An 18313-nucleotide genomic window follows, 5' to 3' on the forward strand; every position below is an offset into this window, starting at 1 on the left:
TACCACCAGTATGTTGCCATGGTCCTTCTGTGCTGCTGCTGCTGAACTGACCGCCCGCATTGTCCTCCTCCTCCTGACTCAGTCGCTTCCCGCTGCTGCACTCTACGTTCACACTGCCCCGGTCACTGGGTGCATTTAATTTTTTGGCCAGCACTATGACGCTGTGCTGCTACTACTACCACCAGTATGTTGCCATGGTCCTTCTGTGCTGCTGAATTAACCGCCCGCATTGTCCTCCTCCTCCTGACTCACTCGCTTCCACCAATGTACTCTGTCTGCGTTCACACTGCCCGGGTCACCGGGTGCATTTAATTTTTTGGCCAGCACTATGACGCTGTGCTGCTACTACTACTACTACCAGTATGTTGCCGTGGTCCTTCTGTGCTGCTGAACTGACCGCCCGCATAGTCCTTCTCCTGACTCAGTCGCTACCACCACTGCACTCTGCGTTCACACTGCCCGTGTCCACTGACAACTCTGCTGCGATGTCATTGCTAATTGCTGCAAAAAACAAAACAAAAAAAAAACAAATTACAAAAACCTCTCTGGGGCCTTTTTGGCGTCAGCCACTCATCCTCCTCCAGCGGTACCTTCGCCGCCAAGTGCCATTGGAAATCGCCTTCACCTCTTTGATTGCTTAACGCGTATATCCCTTTTTAAAACCACGTATTACCAATTAATAGCCCCATTTACAGTGGTGATTTGTCTTTAAAAGCCATTAAAAAAAAAATTGGGGGAAATTTTTTATGTTGAAGTTATGTTGCCCCTTATCACCTCGATAATCCATGCAATTTGGGGGATTGTAGCATGTATGGGGGCTTTGTTATTAACGTTAAAAGAAATTCCGCCTCCGGGCGGGAATCCACGCGTGATGACGCCATTCACGGCAGAAAATCCGCGTGGTTGCGTGAACGCGGATGAAAATCCGCATGCGGCGGAGCCGAATGCGGATTTTTTTTTGCAACCACGCGGATTGCCGAATTCGTGGATGAGGCACATCCGAGCACCCCTGTTGGAGCCTATAGGCTCAACTGTTTGGGCACCCTAGACTTCACCCCCTACATGAACCTACAATCCCCAACCGAACTGCCCCACAAGTGTGCTGGCTGGCCCAGCTGTCACTTCTCTCTTAGTTCCCTTGCCCCTCATTGGTAGCTACAGGTGTCCCTTAGTATAGCCAGAGGTGCCCTCAGTATTAAGTAGCTAGAGGTGCCCCCAACTGAAGAGAGATCTGTCAGTGGAATGTGGAGATCAGGGTGAGTAACCTCTCATTCACACTCTGCTTAGGACTCTGCATAGGAAAGGAGGGAGGGAAGCAATAGAAGGAGGGAGTGAGCTGCCTTTCCAACATCAGGCACCTGTAGGCACGTGCCTACAGTGCCTTTTGGTAAATCCAGCCCTGCACAGCACTGATCAATGAAGCTTACGGTAGCCCTGCACATTTCTTTAAAACACTCTTATGTAGCTTTACTCTAAATCAGTAACATTTTCTACAAGTACAATACAAGCATAGCATCTGTAATTGTTGGGTGTATTTTGCTTGCATGTTTTAAGTATACTATATTTAACCAAGATACAACCTTGCAAATTACAAAAGACAAGGCTGAGTAATATGATCATACTGTGGACTTCTGGTGTAAACTACAATTTTCTTCCCTGGTTTACTGTGAAACCTCACCTGTCAAGGGAACAGTGCCATGCAAGTGTTTCTTAAAGATCAGTCATACAAACTACATTACAGTATAAATTAAGGCAGCAATCTTCTAATATCAAGTGAATAATAACCTCTACCATTTGAGAAAATGACTGCCATACATTATCCCAGAAGTTTAAGTTGGCGGGAAGGTTGGTCATCAAGCCTCTACCCTAATATATTATGAATTTTCTGCCATTCTCAAACACACATCCCATCCTATTCAACTATACACGCTCCTTCAAACAAATAAAAGATACAAAGAACAACCCGGCATAAATTATGCATGTTTTAGGCCAAAAAATGGAATTTGGAAATTGCTTTCATATTTCTTAGATGGAAAATGTAATACAGAGCAGCGTTTTATAACTGTGATTCACGTTCTCATAATGAAGGATGCTTGAATCGGCGTACACCTGCGCCTGCAACACTGTAATTATAAGCTGGATGCTGGTGATAAAGACACTAAAAAGAGAAAAATATATGAATGCAAAAAAGAACAACCTATAGACCTGAAGGAGTAAAATAGGAAAAAATATGTTAGTTTTTGTGGAGTGTGAAAGACTTACTATTACTGTAAGTGACTGCGTTATTTGAGAAAAGAAGACGTACCTAAATAAAAAAGCAATGCATTGAAAACGAATCTCTTTTACTGTGTTTTTATTATAAAACCGATAATTCATCACTCATTCTGGCATTTCAACTGAAAGGACAACTGTAACGAGAGGGATATGGAGGCTGCCATAGTTATTTCCTTTTAAGCAATACCAGTTGCCTGGCTATCCTGTTGATCCTCTGGCCCTAATACTTTTAGCCATAGACTCTGAACAAGCATGCAGCAGATAAGGTGTTTCTGACATTATCAGGGCCGGGACAAGTTTCTCCAGCACTAGGGGCTGAGAGAACCCAAAGTGTGTCCCCCCCCCCCCCCCCCTCTGAACTGTGCCCACCCCAGTATAGGCAGCAAACGTGCCCCTTGTATTGGTTCTCTCCCCAATACAATATCCAGCTGTGTCCCCATACAGTATTAGGCAGCCCCCTCCGCCCCCCAGTACAATAGCCAGATGTGCCCCCATACAGTATTAGGCAGCCCCCTCCGCCCCCCAGTACAATAGCCAGATGTGCCCCCATACAGTATTAGGCAGCCCCCTCCGCCCCCCAGTACAATAGCCAGATGTGCCCCCATACAGTATTAGGCAGCCCCCTCCGCCCCCCAGTACAATAGCCAGATGTGCCCCCATACAGTATTAGGCAGCCCCCTCCGCCCCCCAGTACAATAGCCAGATGTGCCCGTATACAGTATTAGGCAGCCCCCTCCGCCCCCCAGTACAATAGCCAGATGTGTTTCCATACAGTATTAGGCACACACACTGCAAGAGGGTTATGAGGAGAGTGAGGGAGAATACATTTCGGCCTCCTCTGTGCCCTTGAAGCCGTGCGCCCAGAGGCTGGAGCCTTTCCAGCCTCTGCCTGGCTCTTTGACAAGATTAGCTGCATACTTGTTACTGGTGTTATTCAGACACTTCTGCAGCCAAATAGATCAGCAGGGCTGCCAGGCAACCGGTTTTGTATAAAAGAAAATAAATATGGCAGCCTCCATATTCTTCACACTAAAGTTGTCCTTTTGCAACCTTTTGCTTCTGTCCTGCTAGCTCACATCTTCTAATCAACTTGAGCCGTTTTCTTTTCTTTTCCCAATGAAACTGTTGCAGGATTTCCTATGTAAATGTAACAAAGCATACAAAATAGTATACCTGTAGTCAGATGATTTAATGACTATAGTCAGATCATATGCTTCTAACATATAAAGGAGTTAGTTTAAGTTTTTCATTTACAACAACTGTCTGCAGTCTGGCCTCTCTAAACATTGCTGTCTGCCTCCACTCTACCAATTACCTGTTCCGTACGCCCGCGTTAGTCTTTGCTTTCCACTATTGGAAACAATCTCCTGTCCTTTTTAAATGCTTCTCTTTTAAGGACTCCTGAACTCAGTGGCATAAATATGGAGCTATGGGGCCCGCTGCAAGTTTTGCATGCCCCCACCCCAGCACTCTATATGTATCACTTGTTACGGCGCAACAAAATCTGCCAAGGTCATCCATCCACAGTATTAGAGGTGCAAGAAAGGGATGGGGAACAGTTTGTTAATGATTACTACTATTTAAAGCATCTATATAAGTGATTATTACCGCCACAGGACTAAAAAACAGCTAATATTTTGGTTTAGGAAGAGCCCCATGGGGCCCCGATGCGGCCGCTACCTCTGCAACCCCTATTGTTACGCCCCTGCCTGAACTGTATATTGAGGCTCCCATATACATTTCCTTTTCAACAATACCAGTTGTCTGGCAGTCCTGCTGATCTCTTTGGCTGCAGTAGTGTCTGATTCACACACTCACCGGAAAGTGGGTATGGTAATGATGGGTCATGGGCAGGGCCAAATGCACATGAACTTAGCAGCAGTGTAATTCAAAGACAGTGGACATCAATAGCAAAACTTTGAATGACACCCCCTCTCCTTTAATAAAAAAGAATGCCCTACTTACGATACATATGGAGGAGATTAGATTGTGAGCTCCTCTGAGGACAGTCAGTGACATGACTACTATGCAGGAGAACAGAGGCACCAAGAGGATAAAAGGAAGCTAAATGAGCTTGAAAAACCAAATTCTTGGTAAATAGAGGAGGTAGTGGTGGACTTACCTCCTCCAAGTAGACACACAACGACTGTAGTAAAGACAGTCAATATATTTTATTTATGAACTCCAAATATGCAACGCATTTCACAGGTTTGATCCCGCTTTATCAGGCAATAACAACAGAGCAATAGCTGTAAACAGAGATAATTGGCTCATAACCCATGTGTAGTCATACAGTCATTAATTATATAAATAAAAAAAAAAAAATATATATATATATATATATATATATATATATATATATATATATATATATAATATATACTATAAATAAATATCAAATATTAGAGGTTAGGCCAGGAGGCCGCAATAGCAGCATAGGGGGCGATATACGGGCTGGGAACGCGAAGAATCACTCGCGTTCCCATGCCTGTCGGCCGGTGACGGCCAAACCGGAAGTGGTCGCCGGCGGGTCCTGGACCATCGGAGCGGAGCTGCGAGGGCACTGATCGGCTGAGGGAAGCCCCAGGTGAGTAAATCTCATTTTTTTACATTGACTTTAGGTTCACTTTAAAAAGTGGGGGTGATTGGGATAAAGACAGTGGAAAAGGTAATTGTGAGCAGTGATGAGCAAAACTGTTAATATTTTTTACGCATAAAATCTTGCAAAAATAATGTTTAATTAGATTTTCGGGAAAACATTTTTGTGAAAAAAAATGCAATTATCTTGCACGGTTTTCGCGTACATTACAAATTTCCACAAAAAAAAACCACACTGATCTTTCGGGCTAGAATAAAAATTATATTGTTTTAGATGTTTTGCTCTAAAACATAGTTTTGTATGTTTTCACAATAAAATATTGATCTTGTGTGCATTTTTGCGCTAAAAGCAAAGAATTTAAAAATCCAAGATATACCTCAAATCGAAAAACCGAATACTCAATGCAAAAAAATCACAAGCAATGGAAAAAAAATTGAAGGTATCATAAGGAAAGGAAAGCTGGGACTTACCATATGTGGTCAGTAGAAGAGCCAGGCACCTCTGTGAGGGCTCACTTCCAGGAGTGCTCATTTATACTACTTTGGGGGTTGATTGACCAATCACAGTGCTTGGTAAATGTGCTGAGTCACTCTGCACATGTGCAGATGCAACTAGCAGTGGCTGGTGCCATTTTGGAATAGGGCAAGACTAAGGGCAAGTTCATTTTAGTGATGCAGTGCCATCTAGTGGTGGATTGTGATATATGCATATAGGTGATTGTATGAAAAAGCGCATAGCAGAGCGTAACATATAACAACATTTAATGTCATCTGCTGCCATCTAATGGGGGCAATTGGTATTGTCAAAGTCATTAGATTGAAATAAGCGTCTTGATCCAGTTGTTAGTACAAATAGAAAAGGTTGTAAGTCATTACCTTAGCGGATGGATAGACAACAATAACCATATTGTTGTCTATCCATCCATAGGTTATCACAGTTTTGTGGCAATGTATTGATTGTTCATAATTTACAGTAAAAATATAAAAACTGTGAAATCATAACATCAGAAATAAAAAATAAAAACTTAAAAACCTAAAAGAGAGGACTAGATAAAAGTGTGAATGGAACAGTATGAATATATTGCTTAGAAAATTAATAGATTTTCTCTAGGACCTCGTTTAATCCTTCTGGAGCGAGCGTCCTAAGAGTCTGGATCCAGTACATTTCTAGTTTTTTGAGTTTCTCAAATGCCACTGGTTCTGATTCATTAATGGTGTCTATTAAGGTGATGGAAAAAGTGTCGGGTTTGCTCTGGTGCATGAGGTGAAAGTGGCGTGAAACATGGGACATGACTACGTACTCTGTAAAGTGCTGCAGAAGATGTCCATGCTATATAAATACTGTACATAATAATACTAATATGGTAGGACACTAAACTATGACTATGGAATGTATTAGAATCTGAGCTCCTCTGAGGACAGTCAGTGGCATGACTATGTAGCGTGCTATGTAATGTAATGCAGAAGATGTCACTGCTATATAAAGCTCACTAATATTATACTGTAAATGTGAAAGTTTGAATGTTTGGATGATTGTTACTCAATCACGCAACAATGGCTGAACGGATTTGAATGAAATTTGGCACACACATAGTACATTACCTGGAATAACATATAGGATACCTTTTATCCCCATAACCAAAAAGTGGGTGGAGACAAATACAAATTTCACTGGGAAAATGTAAACTGCAGCCATTCTTACACTGTTTATGGTAGGGTTTTCACTTTGCACAGCTAGGTCACTGGGTGACTGGGATTAATATTCAGAAAAGTGGGTGGCGCCTACAAAAGCCAATCAAAATTCACCTATTGATTTTCAAGGGGATTATTTAATTGCTGCCATTCTTGCACTGTTAATGGCACAAGCCTCAAACCTGGTACAGTTGGTTATTGGGTGACTGGGGTTCAAAATTCATAAAATGGGGGGGGGGGAGCCACAAACAGCCAATCAGATTTGTTTCAATTTAATGCCAATTATTGATGCCAAAGACTGCAAAGCTCACAAACTAGGTAATTGAGTAATTGTATGTTAGGGTTAGAAAAAGTGGGTGCAGCCAACACCACCAAATACATACCAGGGCAACGCCAGGTCCTCAGTGGGCGGAGACAAATACACATTTTATTGGTAAAATGTAAACTGCAGCCATTCTTACTGTTATGTCTTCGGACACTGTTGACCCTTCCACCGATGGAGGAGACGTTACCCAGTAATGGAATCTAAGCGCCCACGGGCCTTCACCAACAAACCCCTAGGAGAGGGGAAAGCTGGACTTAGCTGCCTAGTGTTCACCAGGTCACTACTAGGATAGTCTCGGCTGGTGGTTGGGAGAACAGTGACACTTGAGTAATCCAGTAAAGGTAAATCCGTATAAGCAATCCGGGTCAGGGCAGGCGGCAGGCAAGAGCAGAGTCCAATAGCAATCCGGGTCAAGGCAGGCGGCAGGCAAGAGCAGAGTCCAATGGCAATCCGGGTCAAGGCAGGCGGCAGGCAAGAGCAGAGTCCAATGGCAATCCGGGTCAAGGCAGGCGGCAGGCAAGAGCAGAGTCCAATGGCAATCCGGGTCAAGGCAGGCGGCAGGCAAGAGCAGAGTCCAATGGCAATCCGGGACAGGGCAGAAGAGTCAGGATAGTCAGCAGGCCGGGTCACAACAGGAGATCAAACAGGAATCAGGCTTGGTCAAGAGCGAACAGCTGAACACCGAACAAGCTGTCAGAACGAACAGCACTGAACGCTGGGAAGGGACCGCCTTTTATAGAGGCAGGGCCGCACTTTGGCGCGCAATCTCGGAACGCTGCGCATGCGTACAAATGTCCGCCATGATCCTGCGCATGCGTACGCATGACCTGACGCCATTCCGCATGGACGTACGCACGTCCCGACCGCCGTTGCTAAACCACGGCCAGCAACGCGCGCACGCGCAGAGACCCCTGGACGCCAGTGCGGGACTGAAGCCACACACGGAGGACGCCGCGGACGGAGCAGAGCCACGTGAGTATGACACTGCCCCCCCCTTAAGGGCAGTCTCCGAATGCCCTCAGGACCAGGTTTCCCTGGAAATCTCTTGTGGAACGCCTTCACCAGCCGAGGAGCATGGACGTTCCGTGCCGGTTCCCAGGAATTCTCCTCAGGACCGAAACCAACCCATTTGATCAAATAGTGTACTGAGCTCCCTCGCCTTCTGCTATCCAAGACTCTCTCCACCTCGAACTCCTCTTGACCCTCAATCAAGGTAGGCTGAGGAGGACCAGTCACTCTACTGTTGTAACGATCATGTACTACCTTCTTCAGACAAGATACGTGAAATACCGGGTGAATCTTGACTCAGGTAAAGCAAGCTTGAAAGCTACATCATTAATCTTCTGAATTATGGAAAATGGACCGATAAACTTGGGTCCTAACTTCCTGGAAGGACAGCGGATATTAAGATTAGTTGTAGACAACCACACCCTATCTCCTATTTTAAAGTCAGGATTTCTGCCTCTCTTTTTGTCAGCAAATTTCTTTGCTTTGGTCTGGGCTTGCCGAATATTCTCTTGCAGTTGAATAAAGTTTTCAGATAGCCATTCCAGTCTCTCTTGAACCTTAGGAACCAGTGAATCCGTCTTGATACCTGGAAAGATTACTGGATGGAATCCATAATTTGAAAAATAAGGAGTTTGTCCTGTGGTCGAATGAACCGAGTTGTTATATGCCACCTCTGCCAAAGGTAGAAGACTAGACCAATCATCCTGAGCAGCTGAGGAGAAGCATCGCAAATATTGTTCTAGAGATTGATTGGTCCTTTCTGTCTGGCCATTAGTTTGGGGATGATACCCTGAAGACAAAGAGAGTTTCACATCCAGATTCTTCCATAATTCCTTCCAGAACTTTGAGGTAAATTGTACCCCTCTATCAGACAGAATATTAGCTGGTAACCCCTGCAAGCGGACAACTTCCTTGATAAAAATCTCAGCAGTAGTAGCAGCAGACGGAATTCCTTTTAGGGCTATGAAATGGGCCATCTTAGTAAACCTGTCAACAACCACCAGAATAGCCGTGTTGCCGGAGGATACAGGTAATTCTACGATAAAATCCAATGATATCATCTCCCAGGGGCGGGAGGGAACGGAAAGTGGTGTTAAAAGTCCCCATGGTTTGGACCTGGAACTCTTTGATCTGGCACATACTGAGCATGCCAGCACATAATCAGCACAATCCCTCCTCATCTCTGGCCACCAAAAATCTCTCTGTAATAATTCCAAGGTTTTAGCAGTTCCACCATGGCCGGCCAGTTTATGATCATGAAATAAAGATAAAACAGATACTCTATCACATTCGGGAACAAAAATTTTATCCTTAAACAAAAATAGACCATCCTGTAACTGAAGTCCAAAGGATGAATCTGGAGGAGAAGACAAGGAACTGAGTCTAATTTGTTGCAAGACATCAGATTGAATGAGGAGGAAGTTCCGGGCAGACAGAATCGTATCTGGAGGAGAAGCAGGATCTTTTTCAGTAAACATTCGTGAAAGGGCATCAGGTTTCGTGTTCTTTGAACCTGGACGATAAGTCAAATGAAAATTGAACCTGGAAAAGAACAAGGCCCATCTAGCCTGCCGGGGTCTGAGGCGTTTAGCTGTGCGAAGATACTCCAAATTCCGGTGATCAGTAAAGATAAGAATAGGCTCCTTAGTTCCTTCAAGTAAATACCGCCACTCCTCAAGGGCTAATTTAATGGCCAAGAGCTCTCTATCTCCAATGTCATAGTTCTTCTCTGCAGGATTTAATTTCCTAGAAAAATAAGCAACCGGATGTATTGTAGAATTGGGTTCAAAATGCTGAGACAAGACCGCCCCTACTGCGGATTCTGACGCATCTACCTCAAGCACAAAGGGTCTGGTTGGATCGGCATGCCGTAATATTGGAGCAGATGTAAACAGCTTTTTGAGTAAATCAAATGCTACTTGAGCTTCTGGAGTCCAGGAGAAAGTACGTTGAGCCTTGGTAAGCTGTGTGATTGGGCCTACAACAGCTGAGAATCCTTTAATAAATTTCCTATAGAAATTGGCAAACCCTAAAAATCGCTGCACCCCTTTTTTATCAATAGGTGCTGGCCAATCCAAAATGGCTGAGATTTTACCGGAATCCATAGAGATACCATCAGGGGAGATGTGTAAACCCAAAAACGGTATGTTCGTCTTCTCAAATTCACACTTGGAAGCCTTAGCGTAAAGCCCATGCACTCTCAGACGTCCCAACACCTTTCTTACATGTTCTTGATGTTTCTCCAGGGAATCTGAAAAGATCAGGATGTCATCCAAATATACAATCATAAATTGGTCCAGAAAATCTCTAAAGATGTCATTCACCAGATGTTGGAAAGTAGCAGGAGCATTGCAAAGCCCAAATGGCATAACGAGGTACTCGTAATGTCCGAACCGTGATCTGAAGGCGGTTTTCCATTCGTCACCCTTACGGATGCGGACTAGATTGTAAGCTCCACGAAGGTCCAACTTAGAGAAAACTTGGGCAAATCGGAGACGTTGAAATAAATCGGTCATAAGAGGAAGAGGATATCTATTCTTGACTGTTATTTTATTGAGACTTCTGTAATCTACACAAGGACGGAGAGATCCATCTTTTTTCTCTACAAAGAATATGCCTGCACCTGCTGGAGAAGTAGAAGCCCTGATGAAGCCTTTGCGGAGATTCTCCTCAATATAGTCTTTTAATGTTTGTGTCTCTGGTTCTGATAGTGGGTAGACATGACCAAAGGGAATTTCAGCCCCGGGTAAAATGTCGATAGGACAATCATAAATCCTATGAGGCGGGAGTTCATCGGCAGCCTTTTCATCAAATACATCCAGGAAATCGTGATACTGAGGAGGGACTAGTGCCTTATTTTCGGAGTGGATGCACAGTAATTTTCCTGCCCTAGGAAGACAATAGCGAGCACAGTAAGCAGAAGAAAAGGTGATTCTTTCCGTAGCCCAATCAATCCGGGGGTTGTGTGCCTGCAGCCAGGGCATTCCGAGAATGATTGGAAATAACGGGGACGGAAGTAAATCAAAGCAGAGATATTCTTGGTGTTCATGATCGATGGTAGTAAGTAAAGGTAGTGTTTCCTGCATAATTGGCCCTGAACCAATAGTTGATCCATCAGCTAGTTGTATAGGTAGAGGATATTTCTTGTTCCGGGTAGCAAGGTCTAGTTGTTGGGCCAAGTTGGAGTCAATGAAGCATGAACATGCGCCTGAGTCAATGATTGCTTTGACCTCTGTCATCCCTCTTGGGCCCTGTAGAGACAAAATTAAAGAAATATGAGCAGAGGATCCAAAGGACGGAACCCCAGAACTTCCCTCCGAAACTGCCAACTTACTATTAGGTCTTATTGGGCAAGAATTCCGGAAATGACCCGTGCCTCCACAATAAAGACATAGGTTGGCCACACGTCGACGTTGGCGTTCCTCCGTAGTAAGTGGAGCTCGGGCAAGGCCTATCTGCATTGGTTCAGGGGCGTCCTGGGCTGGAGTAGATGAAGGTGAGGACCCTCCAGGAGTAGATGGAGACATTGTGGAAGGGCCCCACATAGGACGGACAACACCTGCCTTTTCCAGTCTCCTTTCCCTGAAGCGACGATCAATCTGGATCGCCAAGGTGGTAAGGTCTTTAAGAGTCTCGGGAACCCCTACACGAGCAAGTTCATCTTTAAGTTGGTCGCTCAGCCCCAAGCGAAACTGGTGTTTAAGAGCAGCGTCATTCCACAAAGAATCAGAGCTCCACCTGCGAAAATCTGACACATATTCCTCCACAGGTCGTCTGCCCTGTTGCAGGGCCGTTAGGGCAGCTTCAGCAGAAGCAACACGGCCCGGGTCGTCATAGAGTTCAGCTAGTGCAGTAAAAAATGCTTCAGAGGAGGCGAGAGCAGGATCTTGGAGTTCTCTAAGTTGTAACGCCCAAGACTGAGGCTCCCCTTGAAGAAGTGAAATGATTGTGCCTACCTTGATCTCCTCAGAAGAAAAGGTACGGGGTTGTAAAGAAAAATATAATTGACAAGCCCCCTTGAAAAGCCTGAATTTGCTGCGATCCCCTGAAAATCGATCTGGTAGAGGAATCTTAGGCTCGGGTGCAGGGGCGGTGACAGTGACAGACTGAGTGGGTGGAACTACCGGAGGAGCAGCAACAGCTATCTGAATCTGTCCCTGTAACTGATGGTAACTCTGTTGGACCTCCTGAACTGATATCCGGAGTTGAGCTATTTGTTGACATAGTTGCTCTATGGCCGAAGGTTCCGTGAGGTTAGATCCTCCAGAGGCTTCCATTTTATTTCGGCTGTTCGTATCTGTTATGTCTTCGGACACTGTTGACCCTTCCACCGATGGAGGAGACGTTACCCAGTAATGGAATCTAAGCGCCCACGGGCCTTCACCAACAAACCCCTAGGAGAGGGGAAAGCTGGACTTAGCTGCCTAGTGTTCACCAGGTCACTACTAGGATAGTCTCGGCTGGTGGTTGGGAGAACAGTGACACTTGAGTAATCCAGTAAAGGTAAATCCGTATAAGCAATCCGGGTCAGGGCAGGCGGCAGGCAAGAGCAGAGTCCAATAGCAATCCGGGTCAAGGCAGGCGGCAGGCAAGAGCAGAGTCCAATAGCAATCCGGGTCAAGGCAGGCGGCAGGCAAGAGCAGAGTCCAATGGCAATCCGGGTCAAGGCAGGCGGCAGGCAAGAGCAGAGTCCAATGGCAATCCGGGTCAAGGCAGGCGGCAGGCAAGAGCAGAGTCCAATGGCAATCCGGGTCAAGGCAGGCGGCAGGCAAGAGCAGAGTCCAATGGCAATCCGGGTCAGGGCAGGAGAGTCAGGATAGTCAGCAGGCCGGGTCACAACAGGAGATCAAACAGGAATCAGGCTTGGTCAAGAGCGAACAGCTGAACACCGAACAAGCTGTCAGAACGAACAGCACTGAACGCTGGGAAGGGACCGCCTTTTATAGAGGCAGGGCCGCACTTTGGCGCGCAATCTCGGAACGCTGCGCATGCGTACAAATGTCCGCCATGATCCTGCGCATGCGTACGCATGACCTGACGCCATTCCGCATGGACGTACGCACGTCCCGACCGCCGTTGCTAAACCACGGCCAGCAACGCGCGCACGCGCAGAGACCCCTGGACGCCAGTGCGGGACTGAAGCCACACACGGAGGACGCCGCGGACGGAGCAGAGCCATGTGAGTATGACACTTACACTGTTTATGGGAGGGTTCTCAAACTTTGCACAGTTAGTCACTGGGTGACTGGGAATAATATTCAGAAAAGTGGGTGGAGCCTAAAAAGCCAATCAAAATTCACTTATTGATTTTCAAGGGGATTATTTAACTGCTGCCATTCTTGCACTGTTAATGGCACAAGCCTCAAACCTGGTACAGTTGGTAATTGGGTGACTGGGGTTCAAATTCAGAAAAGGGGGTGGAGCCACATCTAATCAGATTTGTTTCATTTCAATGCAAATTATTGATGCCAAAGACCGCAAAACTCACAAACTAGGTCATTGAGTAATTGAGTAATTGTGTGTTAGGGTTAGAACAAGTGGGCGGAGCCAACACCAGCCAAATACATACCTGGGCAACGTCGGGCCATCAGCTAGTTACATAATACTAATATGGTAGGACATTACATTACTGTGACTATAGTAGAGATTAGATTGTGAGCTCCTCTGAGGACAGTCAGTGACATGACTATGTGATCTGTAATGTGTTGCACAAGACATCAGTGCTATATAAATACATAATAATAATATAGTAGGACATAAGACTATGACTGTAGGCCTCTTTTATACCTCTTTTCCCCTCAGAGTGTAAGCTTACATAGCCAGAGCTTTCTCTCCTGTTATGTTGACATTGCTGTACCTACAGGGCTATGGGTCCCAAAGCAAGTTTTACATTGGACACTTTACACATACACATAAACTACTGAATACATAACAATTGATATGAAGCACGATAACCTGCAAAACCACAAAGTTAGAGAGGATTAATCAGAGGTGGAGAACAGTTTGTAAATGATCATTACTACTCATAGCACATAGAGGTTATCATTATTACCATCTTAGCACCAATGAAGTGAAGTTATAGCAGTTGAAAGACAGCTTATGGCAGGTCCCTCTGGTCCAGGGGCCCTGATGCAGCCACAACATCTGCACCCCTTATTGCTACGCCACTGACTGTCCAAATAGCTTTGTTGTATCTATATGCTTACCTGCTTTATACTTGTTTAATCTATATGTATTTACACCCTTTAATTGTACAGCAACATATGACATTAGATAATGACCATGGTGGAAATTGGATTGTGACCTTCTCAGATGGACAGTACGTGACATGACTATAAATATACAAGAAAACCTGGATTTAGTTTTCTGCCATGGGTATTGATCCCACATCCTTACATCAGGCTCAAAGAGGGACCTTTTGCATACCTTAGCAATAATCAAGTTGAAATTTATGACAAAATTTTTTTTGGTTTTTTTGCTTTTTTTTTTTTATACAAAGCTTCAATGCATTAAAAAATGAGTTAAACACTTCCATCACAAATTACTTCATTCAATGTCTAGATCCATCACAAATTGTTTCATACAATTAATGCATCACATAGTTTTGGCTAATTATCCAAGTAAGTTCATCCTCGTTTATTGCCTGATGCATATTTCGTGGCCTACTAGCCGCTTCCCACCCTGGACAATTTTAAGCAAGATTCAGCCATATATAAGTTTATATATTCAAAGTGTTGCACTTCTTGGTATTATTCATACACCCACTGCAGGCCCCCTTCATGAAACCACTCACCGGACGTTGGGGTCTTGACAGACCACTATGCATTCGGGGTGTATGGCCCCCCGTCACCTCCCGGGCAATCGCCTCCTTTCAAGATGGACAATGGTAGAGTGGTGTATGGATCACCTTTTCAGTGTCCTATTAGGTCTGCAGCTATGTAAGGGAGGAGCTAACTCCTGGCTGTCGGCTCTGGCACGCGATAGAGGATTTAAATACGGCCACACACGTCACTCTGTGTAGCCCCTGATGAGTTGCTAGGCAATGAAACGCATAGGGCGGATTCACAGAGTGACATCAGACGCAGGACGCAAGCTGGTGCATTGGCATAGCGTACCTGGCGGTTTTTGATCTTAGCATACAGCGGTCAGACAGGTGGAGAGGGGAAAACGGTGCCCACAAGGGATTTAATTCCTCCTCAGCCATATTGTACATCTACACCTGCTGATATTTGATTTTTAAACTTGTTTTTAACTTTTTACGGAAAATAAACGGCATTACACTATTGGAAGCCGGTCTTCCGCTCTTCTCCTTTTTGTTTTTGCATGCACCATCTGCAGACTTAATAGGACGCTGAAAAGGTGATCCATACACCACTGTACCATTGTCCATCTTGGATGGAGGCGATTGCCAGGGAGGCGACGGGGGGCCATACACCCCAAATGTGCATAGTGGTCTGTCAAGACCCCAACATTTGGTGAGTGGTTTCATGAAGGGGGCCTGCAGTGGGTGTATGAATGATACCAATAAGCGCAACACTTTGAATATATTAACTGTTACTGCTGGCAATAACCCAGAGTTTGAGTTGCAGCACTTGGACTTTAACATTATTGCGCTGGGGCGCATAATTAATTATATGAACTGGGACTTGTTGTCCACCATCTGATAAGAGCGAGCGCAGTTTCTTTTCTTTATCATATATAAGTTCCATAAATCCAGTAATTGAGATGATAGGAGATAAAGTTTTCCAAAAGTCAGTTTGGCAATAAGCCTTTTTTTGTTAGAAAGATTTTGATTTTTAGTCTACCACACCTTGGGGAGACAGACGTATAAAATCCTATAGTGATATAGGAACAATGTTGAGGCCCATGGGGCCCAAAGTAGTACAGAGTTACCATACCACATAGTGACATGACTATGTAATATGTAGTGCACTGCAGAGAATGTCAGAACTATAAAAATAAACAATAGTAATAAACACCATCTTCATGCACTTCTTGTGTATTATTATTATGAAATGTTGGTATTTTATAAAGTATGAATACATGCATTGGGAAAGGAAGTAAGTTTCATCAGCCTCCCAGCACTAGGCTCCTCCAAAGTACAAGGAGATCCTGGAGTAATGCTGGAAGATTTATGCAAAGTTTATCTACCACCTGCCACGGCAATCTTGAAAGACTGTAATTAGAGGACTATCATGTGTTTCTACCTTATGCGCTGGGTCATTCTCCTGCTGAAAGGTTTAAAGACGGAGGAGAAAAGCACCTTCATATTTTCACTTGTCAGATTCAAAGTTGGTTAATTAGTTCAATGAAAAAAAAATTGTAGCGGGTACTGCAGGTCCAGAGACAAAATTAAAGATAACAAGCTATATATAAAGATCTAAAGGAAAAGTACAGTACATAGCATGTATTCATTAATTGGCACAAAATGTATTTTTAATCGTATTTTTAATCAAATTCATATTAGGATTTATAACTGAATATGTATTATTTAGCATTGTAGAGGATACAGAATTTTTCCTCTGAATGCCAATTTATAAAAACATACTTAAATTCAAATACAAACATAACAAAATGCAATATAATGTAATCCTGAAGTAGCAGGTTGACTATAGCATGTGTCCACTGATACATTGTTCCCATAGAAGATGAATTCCTCTTCCTTTAAGAAAAAAAAAAGAAAAAAATAGGGATGGCATTGCCCATGGCATTGTTTCTTCAGTGGTGAACTTCCTCCCCAATGTCCAGCATGGCCTCTGGCCTGAAGTCAGCTGGACAGTGGCGGTCACAAACCTGAAAGTCCTGACAGCAATATGGGTTTGTGAACCATAGTGAACACCATTTCTATTCAACAAGTGATTGCTTGTTATTGTAAAATAGAGAAAGGAAATTAACACCGCTAAGGGCTGAAAAATCGACTCCATGTCAGCATTGGTTGCCCTGGTGGAGAAAAAAAAATTGTGCATCTTCGGTGTACAATAAAAAAGGATTGTTAAAGAGTGTTCATTAATCAAGAATGTTGATAGTCATTTATCAGTAAATCGTTCATCTGGAGCAGTTTGCACTATTCCCCCAATCATCTCAATTCTGGGAGTGGATCCTCTCTTAATACAGAGTAGAACCTATTATCAGATAATTGTCTCATTATGATGATATTGTGCTTTGTCCATAGTCACAATGGCTCCCCCTGATCCCTTCTTGATGGATTTTATGACTATGTCATCATCATTCTGTAATATGAATAAAGCCTCCCTCTCTTCTTTTTCAAACCTAGTGTAACACCTCATCTCCATTGCACATTTGATTTTACTAACATCACACTAAATCAGATCAATATAAGTCTACACCTTTAATAAATATGTGAACAGGGGCCACTTACTCTTTCTCCTGCAAGAGGATAAGTCAGTGTCATTAGGTGAATAGCTTATGGAGGCCATGGTCACTTATTCTGATGTAGAAAAAGGCTCTGTGTCTCTTGGATTCTTTATTGTATTGTTACTACATAAGCAGATTTAGGTTTTATTATGTGCCACAGCTCTGTCAGTCATTACCATCCCTCTCAATCCACAATTGGTGGGTGCCGCTTCTCTACTTGGTTGGTGTCTGACTGAGGATGATGTGACCAAAAGTGGCATCATGGACACACCAATCACACAGGTCCAGTCATGCCATATAGCCATCTGAAGCGAGCCTGCATTCAAGTAAAGGTAATCTTTTGCTATAAAAACTTGTGCAAGCACAACAATAAATCCAACAAAGCTAGCACCACCTTCAGTAAGTAGTAGGCTCTTTATTAGAAAGCAATAAAATGTCAGCGATAAAAATGGTTATAGCGGCGACAGCCCACTGTTTCAAGCTTAGATGCTCTTCTTCAAAGCCAAAAGCCATGTACAAAGTGAGAGGGGAACAACCCTTTTGAATAGGTATCATACAAGCAATTAACCAATGATTTTAAAATGTTACTGATCAATGGGAGCGCTTAGCTACATTTCGGACCTGATGGGGAACTGCACTCAACATGTGCAATGACGTCGCATAGTAGGAAGAGAGTAGCCACTTCTTGACTGACCCTCCATCTGGTGCATGCGAAAAATACCGCTCTTATGTGGAAAAACATCCGCATATACCAGCCGAGAGCAGAAGTAAAAAAAAGGAGGAAGCACTGCATGGAACGCCAGTCAATAAAGAACCTGGAAGGCCGCTGCCCAATCACGTCACTCATCACATGAGTGGCATCACAGTCAGCCAATAGTGGGAACTCAAGACAAAGAATAGTGACGGCAAACCCCATCATAAGCAGTAACTAGGAAACGGAGGTAAATAAACACAGGCACATCATGGTGAGACAGCCTTAAAGCGGTATCCCCTGTAAAAGAAATTAAGGAAAATACAAAAATTAAGAAGGTGCAGCAGTTG

The sequence above is a fragment of the Hyperolius riggenbachi genome, chromosome 7 (genome assembly GCF_040937935.1).
Source record: "Hyperolius riggenbachi isolate aHypRig1 chromosome 7, aHypRig1.pri, whole genome shotgun sequence".
Classification (NCBI taxonomy): domain Eukaryota; kingdom Metazoa; phylum Chordata; class Amphibia; order Anura; family Hyperoliidae; genus Hyperolius; species Hyperolius riggenbachi.